Below are 12,607 nucleotides of genomic sequence, written 5' to 3'. Positions count from 1 at the left end.
AATTTGAAATAATAGATATTTTTAAAATAAAATAAAGTAAATAAATTAGAATATAAAAAAGGAGGATGACATTAAATATTGGACGGAGATAAGACTCTCGAGAGTCCCGGATCTGTATGTTGGATCTGTATAGTTAGGAAGATTTTTTTTTTTTTGTTTTGTTTTTCTTTTTGGATTAGGAATTTGTTTTTGAGTTTTGGGGAGCAATGAATTCCATCATTTGTATATAAATATCATAAGGTATCAATGGGAAAAGCACCCCTTTTGGCTTCCAAAGTTTTTCTCATGGTATCAAAGTAAGGTTACGCTGCAAAGCCACATTCTGCAGATCAGTAGCGATAGCAACGTTGCTGAGAGCATCGCCACATTCGCTCGGCGCCAATAGCATGGGGTCTGTGTTCTAAGCGGTATCAAAACGGTTGCTATTCGTTGCGCAACCAATGATTGATGGGTGCCATCACTACAGCAGTGGCATAGAGGAAACGCTCACTGTTAGGGGAACAGTGTTATAGTACTGTTACTACTTGTTCTCTCTCTCTCTCTCTCTCTCTCTCTCTCTCTCTCTCTCTCTCTCTCTCTCTCTATATATATATATATATATATATATATTTCTTCGTGTTGATTCTATCGTTCGTTTTGCTAATTAAAATTTCCAATGGGAAACCTTAGGAGGATACTCGATATTGTACCTTCTTTACTCATTAAGTGGCCATCAAAGCATAAATTTTCTTCCAACTGCGGTGATTCCAAATGGTTATTCCCTTTCCTTTCCCAAAGGATTGGAACAGTGTGTAAGTCACAATATTCAATAGCATCAGCAGCCGAAGCTCCAAGTTCGTTCTTGCCAATCGACGATTCAGAGGATAATCAAAAACTACAGTGGTGATCCGCTTGTTCGTGGGTCGTGTTTCTTCTTGTTTCTTTAAGAATTCAATATTATTGCTGACAAGTCTTGCTGATCAATCACCATGGCTGCCAACAACGATAGGAACGGTGATAGCTCGAGTAAGCCTGTTGGACACTCTAGTGGATGTGGCCAAGGTACGGCAAAGGCTCATACTACTCAGTCATCAGCAGGGAGTGAGGTAGCTGCTAATGCAGTTGTGACTGACGAAGACAGAACCGGACTGAACGGGCTTAATGACGAGCAATGGCAGGCTCTTGTAAGCATGCTTAATGCTTACAAAACCAGGACTAATGAAAAACTCTCTGGTAAGAATTACTCCACTGAATGGATTGTTGACTCTGGGGCGTCACATCTCATGACAAGGAATTTAAATGTGCTCGTCGACACCTATGATGTTGCACCTTGCCCTGTTAGTTTACCCAACAGTGCCCACACCGAGGCCATGAAAGAATGCACTGTTGACACAGATTGTATTGTGACATTTATTAATAAGTTGTGTGTGATACAGGACCGTGTCTCGAGGACTCTGATTGGTAAGGGTGAACAACTTGATGGTGTCTATGTCTTCAAGGGTGTGGCGTCGATTCGTGCTTACAAGACAGATGGAATTGGATCTTGCAATTTGTGGCATCAGAGATTGGGACACCCTTCTTATCAAACGGTTTGTTTGCTTCTTAATATCAATAATAGTAAGAACAAAACCTGTGATGTTTGTTTAAAGGCAAAGCAAACTAGAGATGTTTTTATTCAAAGCGGCGATAAAGCGACCGATTGTTTTGCATTGATTCATTGTGACTTATGGGGTGCTTATAGAGTACCTGCATCTTGCGGTGTTGTATATTTTTTTACATTTGTTGATGATTGTTCTCGAGAAGTTTGGATCTATTTGTTGGCAGAAAAAAGTGAAGTTGGTCGAACACTCAAAAATTTATGTGCAATGATTGAATGACAATTTAATAAGAAGGTTAAGGTGGTGAGAAGTGATAATGGAACATAGTTTAAATCCTTGAAATCATATTTTGACGAGCAAGGGATTTTATTTCAGACTTCCTTTGTTGGAACACCACAACAAAATGGTCGTGTGGAGAGAAAGCATCGTCATATCTTGAATGTGGCCAAAGCACTCAGGTTTCAAGCACATCTTTCGATCAATTTCTGGGGTGAGTGTGTTTTGACCGCAGGGTATTTGATTAACCGTACACCTTCGACCCTTATTGGTGGTAAAACACCTTACGAGATGTTGTTTGGACAAAGTCCTTCTTATAAATATCTCAAAGTTTTTGGTTGCTTGTGTTTTTCGCATACTCGGGACCGTGACAAATTTGTCGCTAGGATTAGAAAATGTGTCTTTGTTGGGTATCCTTTTGGGAAAAAGGGATGTAAATTATACGATCTTGACTATGGTGATTACTTCGTCTCATGAGACGTGATGTTTAGTGAGGTCAAGTTTCCCTTTGCCACTCCGGAACATCAACCCTTAGTAACCAGTCCTCCCGTAGCCAAAAAAAATGTTGGATTGCCTTCGGCCACTCCTCCTGACATGGTATCTGAATCACCTCATATAGAAGTCAGGGGGAGCAACACGATCAATGAAGAAGGACATCAGAATACGGATAATGATGAGGAGGCAAGTCCTCTTGATGAGACAAGGAGCCATACAGATTGCATAAATAATGAAACTCCAACTGCTCCTCAACCCACCACGGAATTATTAGGCCGCAGACATCGAGAAAAACGGCCCCCCAGCTATTTACAGGACTTTGTCACACACTATGCTCGTCGTTTAGACCCCTCCGTTGTTTCTCTCGCATCATCTCAGTCCTTAGGTACTCCTTATCCCATAACTCATTATGTGACGTATCATAATTTTTCTGTGAAACACAAACATTTCTTGGCAGTTGTTACTGCAGGCCGAGAACCTACTCTTTTCTTTGAGGCAATGACTGATGCTCGGTGGCACAAGGCTATGCACCAAGAGATACAGGCTTTGGAAGTCGATGGGACATGGACCTTGGAAGACCTCCCACATGGAAAAAAGGCAATCAGGTGTAAATGGGTATACAAAATCAAGTACAACTTTGATGGATCCATTGAAAGATTTAAAGCACGGTTGGTAGTCCTGGGCAACAATCAAGTTGAAGGTCTTGATTACAACGAGACCTTTGCCCCCGTGGCTAAAATGGTCACAGTTTGAACCTTCTTAGCAGTTGTTGCGGCCCAACATTGGGAATTGCATCAGATGGATGTCCACAATGCTTTTTTGCATGGTGATATCCATGAGGAGGTCTATATGAAACCTCCTCCAGGTTTTCCGGCCTCTGGGACTGGAAAGGTATGCAAACTCCATAAATCTTTATATGGTCTGTGGCAAGCCCCCCGAAATTGGTTCTCTAAGTTAGGTGCTACCTTGAAACTTTTGGGTTTGATCAATCCTTTTCCGATTATTCCTTATTTACATATCGCAAGAATGGGCTTGTCTTTCACGTCCTGGTTTATGTTGATGACTTAATCGTTGGTGAGAATAATCCGAAGTATATGAACAGTATACTCCAGAGTATATCGCAAGAATGGGCTTGTCTTTCACAAATTTAAACTGTATATGAACCGGTGTTTTCACATGAAGGACTTGGGTGTTCTTAAATATTTTTTGGGCATCGAAGTGACTCGCAGATCATCGGGGATATTTCTTTGTCAAAGAAAATATGCACTTGATATTATTATAGAAACTGGATTATTGGGGTCCAAACCTACTCCCTTTCCTATTACTCAGAATCATAAACTTACCCTTGCTGACAGAGCACTCCTGGATGATCCTGAACGATATCGACGTCTTATGGGCCGGTTGATGATTTATTTAACCACTACATGGCTGGAGCTCAGTTATTGCATCCATGTCCTGGCTCAATTTATGCAGTGTCCTCGTGTTGATCATTGGGATGTGGCACTACGCGTGGTTCGTTATCTGAAAAGACGTCATTGTCAAGAAATATTTTTGCACTCTGATAGTGATATGCAATTGTATGCCTATTGTGATTCCGACTATGCGAGTTGTCCTCTAACTCGTCGCTCTCTTATTGGGTATTTTGTCATGTTAGGACATTCTCCCATCCCTTGAAAGACTAAGAAACAACATACCATCTCCAGTTCCTCTATCGAGGCTGAATATCGGTTAATGGCTACTACCCGTTGCGAGCCGAAGTGACTAAAAGGTCTGCTATCGTCTTTGGGTATATCTCATCCTCAGCCTATACGATTGTTTTGTGACAATCAAGTTGCTCTGCACATTGCCGCAAACCCTGTTTTCCATGAGCGAACCAAACATATTGAAGTTGAACGTAATTTCATTTGCAATGAGCTCCAAACCGGCATTATTGCACCTGCCTATGTATGTACTGGTGAACAACTTGCCGACATTTTCACCAAGGCTCTCGGGCAAAAATAGTTTGATTCTTTCCTTCCCAAGTTGGGCATTCGCAATCCTCATGCACCACTTTGAGGGGGAGTATTGGACGGAGATAAGACTCGCGAGAGTCCAAGATCTGTATAGTTAGGAAGTTTTTTTTTTTTTTTGATTAGGAATTTGTTTTTAGAAAGTTTTGAAGAGCAAGGAAGCCCATCGTTTGTATATAAATATCATAAGGTATCAATGGAAAAAACACCCCTTTTGGCTTTCGAAGTTTTTCCTGGTAAATAAAAATAAAAATAAAATAGACAACTTTTAAAATACTAGTTTGCATCGATCACAACCAAATAATAACCTTAAATTTATGAATACAAAACTGAAATGAATTTGCATCCATCTACTGAAATAAATTTTCATCACACCAATGTATTCTCTTTTTGCATTCTTGCCTTCCACAACTTTTAAAATACCCATCACAACCAAATAATAACCTTAAATTTATGAATACAAAACTGAAATGGATTTGTATCCATCTACTGAAATAAATTTTCATCACACCAATGTATTCTCTTTTTGCATTCTTGCCTTCCACAGCCTGAAAAGCAAACTTTGCTCCCATTTTAAATGAAAAAACGATGGAAAAATCAATTTTACTTTCATATTTCGTACAAAAAATGCATTTTCACCAAGCACCTACAAAACCAATCCAAAGTGTAAATTCACTTCAATTCTGTATTAGCATTCTTAGCATAATATGTACAAATGTCTCAATGATGCAATGTTAATGGGCATCACCTCGATCCAACCCCAACCCAAAACCTGATTAAACCTGACCCAACCCAAATCATACAGGATCGAGTCAGTGCGCCACTTAACCCTACCCACACCGACATCCCTTAGTAGGGTTTCATTCAATGCGGTAGGTTTAGAGACCCATTAATCAAATAAGTGGACTACAGCTATAGTACAGTAAAAACAAAATGGAATTGGATCAAATAAACAAAGAAAAAATGTAACAAGTAAGATTTCCCACTAATTTGGTGGGCAAACCAAATGGGTCAAATATATATATATATATATCTATATTTTTTGGTTGGGTCCTGGCTGCAGACCCGGACCCGACCCACCCCATTGACAACACTATATATACCAGCACCCACAACAATAACGTTCTTTGGTATTAAACGTTGGTTGGAAAGAGAAGTAGCTAGTCACACTCTTTGTGAAGATTGTATATGAGAGGAGGATGAGCAGACATGAGTGCATGCCTTCAGTACGTGTGTGTAATGTGTATATATATAATGATAATGGAAAGCAATCTAGTCATCCACTTCCAGCATTGAGTGCAGATACTATGAAAATCTTCTTCTTCACAAACTATGCCTTGGTTCTTCTCTTGCTCTTCATCCTGCCCATCTCATCCCTTGTTTCAGGCAGAAAGCACGTCTATATCATGAACAGACTAGGGAATGGGCAGAGTATGAACGTGCATTGCCAGTCCGGCGACGACGACCTCGGCAACCAGGTTATGGCAGATGGTGATGAATTTGGGTGGGCGTTCTCTACCAACACCCTCGGAACAACGCTGTTCTACTGTGATGTGAACTGGTTCAAGAATGACTGGTTTCACTTTGATGCCTATTCTCATGAGCGCGACTGGTCGAGGTGCCGGTCGGAATGCCGGTGGAGGGTTTCAGAAGACGGATTATATCTTCATAACCAGAAGAATGGTGAATGGGAGGCAATGCCACTTCTGAGAGCTTAAGATAGAGTGAGAAGCAGAGCCTGAGCACAATGATGTGAAGTCTTTTAATTTGATTTCTTCTATTTGTGTTTAATTCTAGCGATAATAGTGATGAGTTTAAATCAGATACAGCCTTTCATCATGTCTTCTGCAATTGAAACTAAAACTGTGGGCCCGTTTGGTAGATTTTTCCGTGTGGTTTTTTGGTCGTTTAGAAGATCGATTTTTTGTCTATTTTCATTTGGTGTAAAAAAAATCTAACTACCAAAAGACGAAACTCGAAAACTTTGAAGCTTCTCTCATCTTTTACATTTTAATCATGCACGATAAAACGCAACTTACTTTGGGCTTATCAGATCTTCATGTTTACATGTCAGCCAAAAAGGCGCACCAAACAGGCCCACTATTAATTGGGTTCTCTTGTTGCAGTAACAGAGCTTCTTGATTTTCAGCCAACAGTCTAGTATTGGGATTTGAATTGTTCAAGCATATGCCTATGAACAACTAGACCTCAAAAGTATGAGACTTGAGAGAATCGTTCATACCTCATAACCATCTGGTTATAACCCTCAAAAGTAAGGATAACGTTAATTCAAGCACCTCGTTATAAACCGCAAGCTTCTGCATTTGCTGACAAAGGTGAGTAGGCGATGAATCCACCGCTATGCTACTCCAACTCTCAGTATTTTTCATCACCATTAAAGAACTTGAAACCAATCAAACAATCAAGCCAAAACCGAACGGCAACCACGGATACAACGATGAATGAGAAAACAATGAACAACAAGAAGAAAAATATAAGAGAAAAGGCATGTTTCTCGACTGGAGATCCAACACTATCTTGAAATGCGAAGAGACAAAATCGACAATACAGGGATGGCATCTCCGGCACTGGCATCTCACTGCCTATTTCCCCGGCACCGGCTAGCATCTTCATCCGCCCCCTTCCCATCTTCGTTCTACAATACGGGGACAGTGGATTCAGTCTCAACAAAACATGGGACTGGCGCGTATTGTTGGAGGTGGGTGGTGGCTGCGCGTGGATGGCGGTTTGGGCAGCAACAGCCGCCATGGAGGGGGGTGTTTCACTGTCTGTTTCGCCGCCGTAACTGTTTGGAGACGAGCTCCACTACTCTGTCTTTGCATTTTTCTGTTTTTTTAGGCAGCAGCAGCAGCCGGAGACGAGTTGATTCACAATCATCGGCAGGAAAGGAAGATGTGCTATATGATGTAGAGACAAGCTGTGTATTTCGCCGTCAGAAGTGTTTGGAGATGAACTCCACTACTCCGAATTTGCATTTTCTGTTTTTTTATTAAATATCTTGCTTTCGAAACCGCTTCTGGGTTCGTTCGGTTGCAGCATGTTCAGCATGAGTAACTGAAGATTTTTGTATAAATGGAATGTGGTGGATTCAAATTGTTATATCTGAATTGTTGGGGCTGCCGGATATGGGTAGCAGATTGTCCTCTTTTCTCTGTTTTACTTTGAAATTTTGAAGAAAAATACAGGGTAAAATAGTCTTTTTCTTCTTTCCGTATTTCTACCCAATATTCAGCGCCACACCAAATTTAGCGTTCCTGCAAGTCATGCTTTCCCGATTTTCAGGCATGGCTTAGAGTATGATTTTATATGAAAAAATGGTTTCAAGAGATGGTTGTTTCCTTCAGCACTGTTTTTTCCTATGTGGCGCTGATGCGGCATTGTTGCCGGCAATGATGCCAAACAGCCTCAATGATAGTTTAAGAAATTTGTCATTTTCAATTAAAATGAATAAGGAAAATATCACATAAATGATGAATATATGCGTACATAGCTAAAAACATAACAAAAAACCGCTAGTTAGCTAGTTGGTGGACTTGCAAACCAATTGTAAACAGAAATTCATAGGAATTGGAATAAGAATGAACTATTAAAATAGGAACTAAAACTAGTTGGAATGGAATTTCATTCCCAAGGAGGGGAGGAAATGGCCATTCCCTTAAGGTTGTGTTTGGAAACAATGCAAATAAGTGTCAATGCAAATATGTAGAGTGTAAAATAGTTTATATAAATTGCAAAATCGGGTTAGTTTTGCACTGACAAATGTATCTTCTTACCAAATAGACTTTTAGCCGTAATGGATGCAAATATGAATTCCAATAAAGCATATGTTTTTTCTTTTTTTTTTTATCAAAGCCCACTAGAATGCAAATTTACTTCTTTTTTATTATGTACATTTACATCTTATTATCGATGTAAATATATATTGGTTTGTCATTTGTTAATGCATAAATATAATGTTGTCAAACACATGCAAAAGTAAACCAGAGTGCAAAGTTACACTGAATTGGGATTTACACTCCATTTGCATTGTTTCCAAATGAAGCCTAGATGAGGGAATGCCATTCTACCACGAATGGGTATGACATTCTAGTTCCACTTAACCAAACAATTGGAATCTAAAGGGCATTTTCATTTCAATTCAAACCCCTATACTTGTAAACCAAACAAGCCCTTAGCCTTTTTCATGTTTTCACCAAAAGATAGCTTGCTAAAATAAGCACTTATTCTTTGCTTTTTGGCCAAACACAAATAAATACTTTTTTGTCACTTATTGTGTGATCCCATCACTTAAAATGCATTTATTTTAAGAGTTCCCAAACAGGCGCTTAAAGTGTAATTAGGCTTGATGGCTTTTCCCAATGTACAGTTGTAGTGTCGTGTGGGTAGGAGATCTAAATTCATGAAAAAACCATTGCATGAAAGCCTCTCCAATCCCAAATGGGCACATCTTTTGCTAATGCAAATCTCTCTCTCTCTCTCTATATATATATATATACACACACACATACACACACACACACACACACACACACACACACACATATATATATATATATATATATATATATTAAATGAAGGCTTTTAGGCTACAAACTCCACCATCCGGACATGTGGCTTTTTCAAATTAGACACATGTCATTTTTTGAAAAATTGTTGTTAAAACCCACAACTCATTACCACCATTCAGATGAAGGGAAGGGAGATCCATCATATGGATGGTTGAACCATTTGTCTCCAAGGTTTAGGGCATAACTGGAAAATGGTTCGATTCAGGGTTTCAAGCAAATTCACACTACACGTACTTCAGGTTTTACCCTAACAGCTGAGACAAGCGACTCCAACCGACTTGGTAGCACATTAGTCTTAGCCTTGGTAGGATAAACCTCCCCAGGTCTATCAAACAACCGTGAATGTTCTAAATTAACACGAGTCTCATTAGTGTCTAGTTTAAGGGTATCACACAGAAACGCACCATAATTACATGAATCAACTATGTACTTGATTCATTTACAATAAATGTCAATAAGTTAATCAATCTAATTGGAGCTAAGAGCATACACTGTCTAATAGACACACGACCTTCTCATTTTTTTGGGAAAACTAGACACGTGACATTTTCTAAAAAGTTGATGCTAAAACCCACAACCCACTATCACCATTTTCAATTCATTCCTAAAAAATGCAAAAGTCATTATCCATTCCACAACCGCTTTTGCCTATATTCTCTCAATATCAATTAACCATTAACCCTCTACGTATCATAACAAAAGAAGACTATTCATATTTTAACAATTATTGAAAATATATTTTTTATAATAAACATATTTTTTAAATTTAATAATTATTTAAAATATTAATAAATATAAACTAAACTACTGATTCCATAATGTAAATTTAACATTATTGGTTCCATGTCAACACGTCACTCCTTTCTCCCCCACCCTTTTCCTAAATTCTCAAAATTTTTAATTTTATTTATTTTTTAATCCACGTAATAACAATGAAGTCCAATGACGCGCAAGAGGCGTTTGGACTTATGAAGCATCTCCCGCCAGGGTATTCCAAACATCTCTCTCACTCAGTTTGGTCTCAAGCTATCATTGTTTCCCATACTATCATCCTATTCCGGCGATCAAGCTCCACAATAAACTCGGTTTTCTCTCAAGCTATCATCCCATTATATTTTGTTCCTACAATCAATCTCCACTATGTCTTCTCTTTCAAATCTTTGTTTGGGTTCTTCAACAATCAAGCTCTTCGGGGAATCGGTTTTGTAACTGGTTAACTGATGTGATGCGACTTATAGACAATATTTTCATTGTTGTTTTGGACGTCAAAACAGGGCTTCCACCCTTCTTCTTCTTGATGGCAGGGGGTCTGGATGTTAAAATAGTTTGGTTTTGCAGTTAATGGACTTAGGGTTTCAGGTATTCATTAGAAAGATGTAGGCCAACTTATCAAGATTGCCATGGAAAAAGGATGAGTAGCAAGGCTTGAATTAAACATTGACCTGTAAATATTAAACAAGATTGCTTGCTATCATTAGACTTTTCCTCTGTCCAGCGTGTTATTAATTAGAACCTAACTTAGTATATAAGCATTTTCACCGTAATGGTGTTTTGGAAATTTGCATACTTAAAATGCAACCTTGCCATCAACACAGCTCATAGCCTCAAACTCCATAAGATGGGATACCTCTTATAATTTTGGAAATTTGCATACTTAAATTATGTGTATGTATGGTTGGTGGGCATAAGCATATTTGGATCCAAGCGGCAATGAAAAAATGGTAAAACACTAGGATTTACTTAAGATTTGCTTATTTTAGCATTTCTTTATTTGTTTGTATTTTGAATTCTCTTCCTTCTTTCCTCCCCCTCTTTATATGCTTCCTTGATGGGATCTTTACTGTCATGCAAGATATGAGACCTTTAGTTCTTTACTGACATTCAATGCTTTATAGAATAAGATCTTTCCTTCTTTCATTCTTTTCTCCCTCTCTTTTCAGTTTCAGAAAATTTATGAGATGGGTTATGTCTCTAATGTAGCTTTATCATTATTCTTTTATACATAAGGAAATTGTAGAAATTCAACAACTGTTTTTTATCTAATGAATTAATTTAGATTGTGTTGAAACAAGAAGTTATGGCAGAAAAGAAAATGAAAGTAGTAGATATTGAATTTAAAAAGCTTTTCAGGCTGAGAGATGATCAATTTGGGTTTCTGGTTGAGCAACCTGGGTATTTCTCAAATCTTCTCATAGTCTACAATCTTTTGGTCAATTAAATAATAACAATGAATAAAAGATGATGATCTGAATATAAAACTTCTAACCCTTTTAGTCTAATCTCTGTTATCAAGTTCAACATATTGTTAAGTTGTTAACATGTAATTGACAATTTACTATTTTTAGGAGAAGACGATTAGCCATCCAAATTTTGAATAAAAACACTTTATTTAGCAGTAATTACAAAGGTTAGAGCCATAGTGATAAAGAGCATAATAGTAATGAAAGAGAAGGAAACATCTAATTCATTACCATTATAAGAGGGACATCCATCTCTTGCCTTTTCAGCATCTCTTCATACACCCCTTTCTCTTTCTGTCTCTATCTTTCTCCTCACCGAACCGAAGTGAACACACTAAGAAAGAGAAGGAAAGTAGAGCAAGGAGATAAGAGAGAAAAAGCAGTAGAACACACTCACTATCACACGACACAACCCAAATAATTATTTATAAATAAATTATAAATGGGAAAACCTCCTAAGTATGCTTTCATATATCTTTTATCTTCTTTAACCTATATGCTTGCTGTTGTAATTGGGTTTTAATTTCTTTGAACTTTTAAATGCTTTGGGGTTTAATATTTTTCTTTTTAAATAAACAAGTGCCTTTTTCCCTTGGAGATTAATTGGAGACTTCTTGACAATAATGTTTATTTAAGTAGAGCAAAATGTCATTTAGTTTTGTAGTATTTTATTAGGCAAGAAGGGTTTTGTGCTCTTTTTTTTTTTAACTATTTATCAGAATATATCTTCTAGTTATTTATTTCTTACCTGGGATTGTGCAATGCTATTGTAGAAAGTCTAAATTTTAGCAATATTCAAGTTTTCTAGAAAGTTTCCGTATTGTTTTCTTATAGTTTTAATTGAATTGAAAGCACGAAGTATAAAATGAAAAGTAACATTTGTTTTAGCTTTTTATATATCTAAGAAAAACTTATACCTTTTTTATATTAAATAAGGGCTACTGGCACCAAACCGTGCACCAAAACGGGTCATCTCCACTTACCCATTTTCGAAAAATTGTCCAAACCATATAGACCCAATCCATGGCTTGGGTTGAAAGATATTTATTTTGATAATAATCGTAGTAAGGGTTTCTAGCATATAAGGGTAACTTTTGGGGTTTAATATCAATAAAGGTAATGTATTTAATTTTTTTTTTTCAAAAATAGGTTAATTTTTTAAAAATAATATCAATAAAGGGCAAAAAAACTCTTCTTCTTCTTCTTCTTGCCATTTGTTCACCAGAGCTGCCGTCCGCCACCACCTCTACCTTGCCGAAGGCGGAGGCAGAGGTGGGCGGAGGCAGTAGCGGGCAACGGCTTTGATGAACAAATGGCAAGAAGAAGAAGATGATCAGTGTTTTTTCCCTTTATTGATATTATTTTTAAAAAGTTAACCTATTTTTTAAACTTTTTTAAATATATTACTTTTATTGATATTA

This window comes from Nelumbo lutea, chromosome 6, assembly GCF_056320005.1.
Source record: "Nelumbo lutea isolate HS-2025 chromosome 6, American lotus-T2T, whole genome shotgun sequence".
NCBI classification, from domain to species: domain Eukaryota; kingdom Viridiplantae; phylum Streptophyta; class Magnoliopsida; order Proteales; family Nelumbonaceae; genus Nelumbo; species Nelumbo lutea.
Note: the sequence above shows the minus strand (reverse complement) of the source record.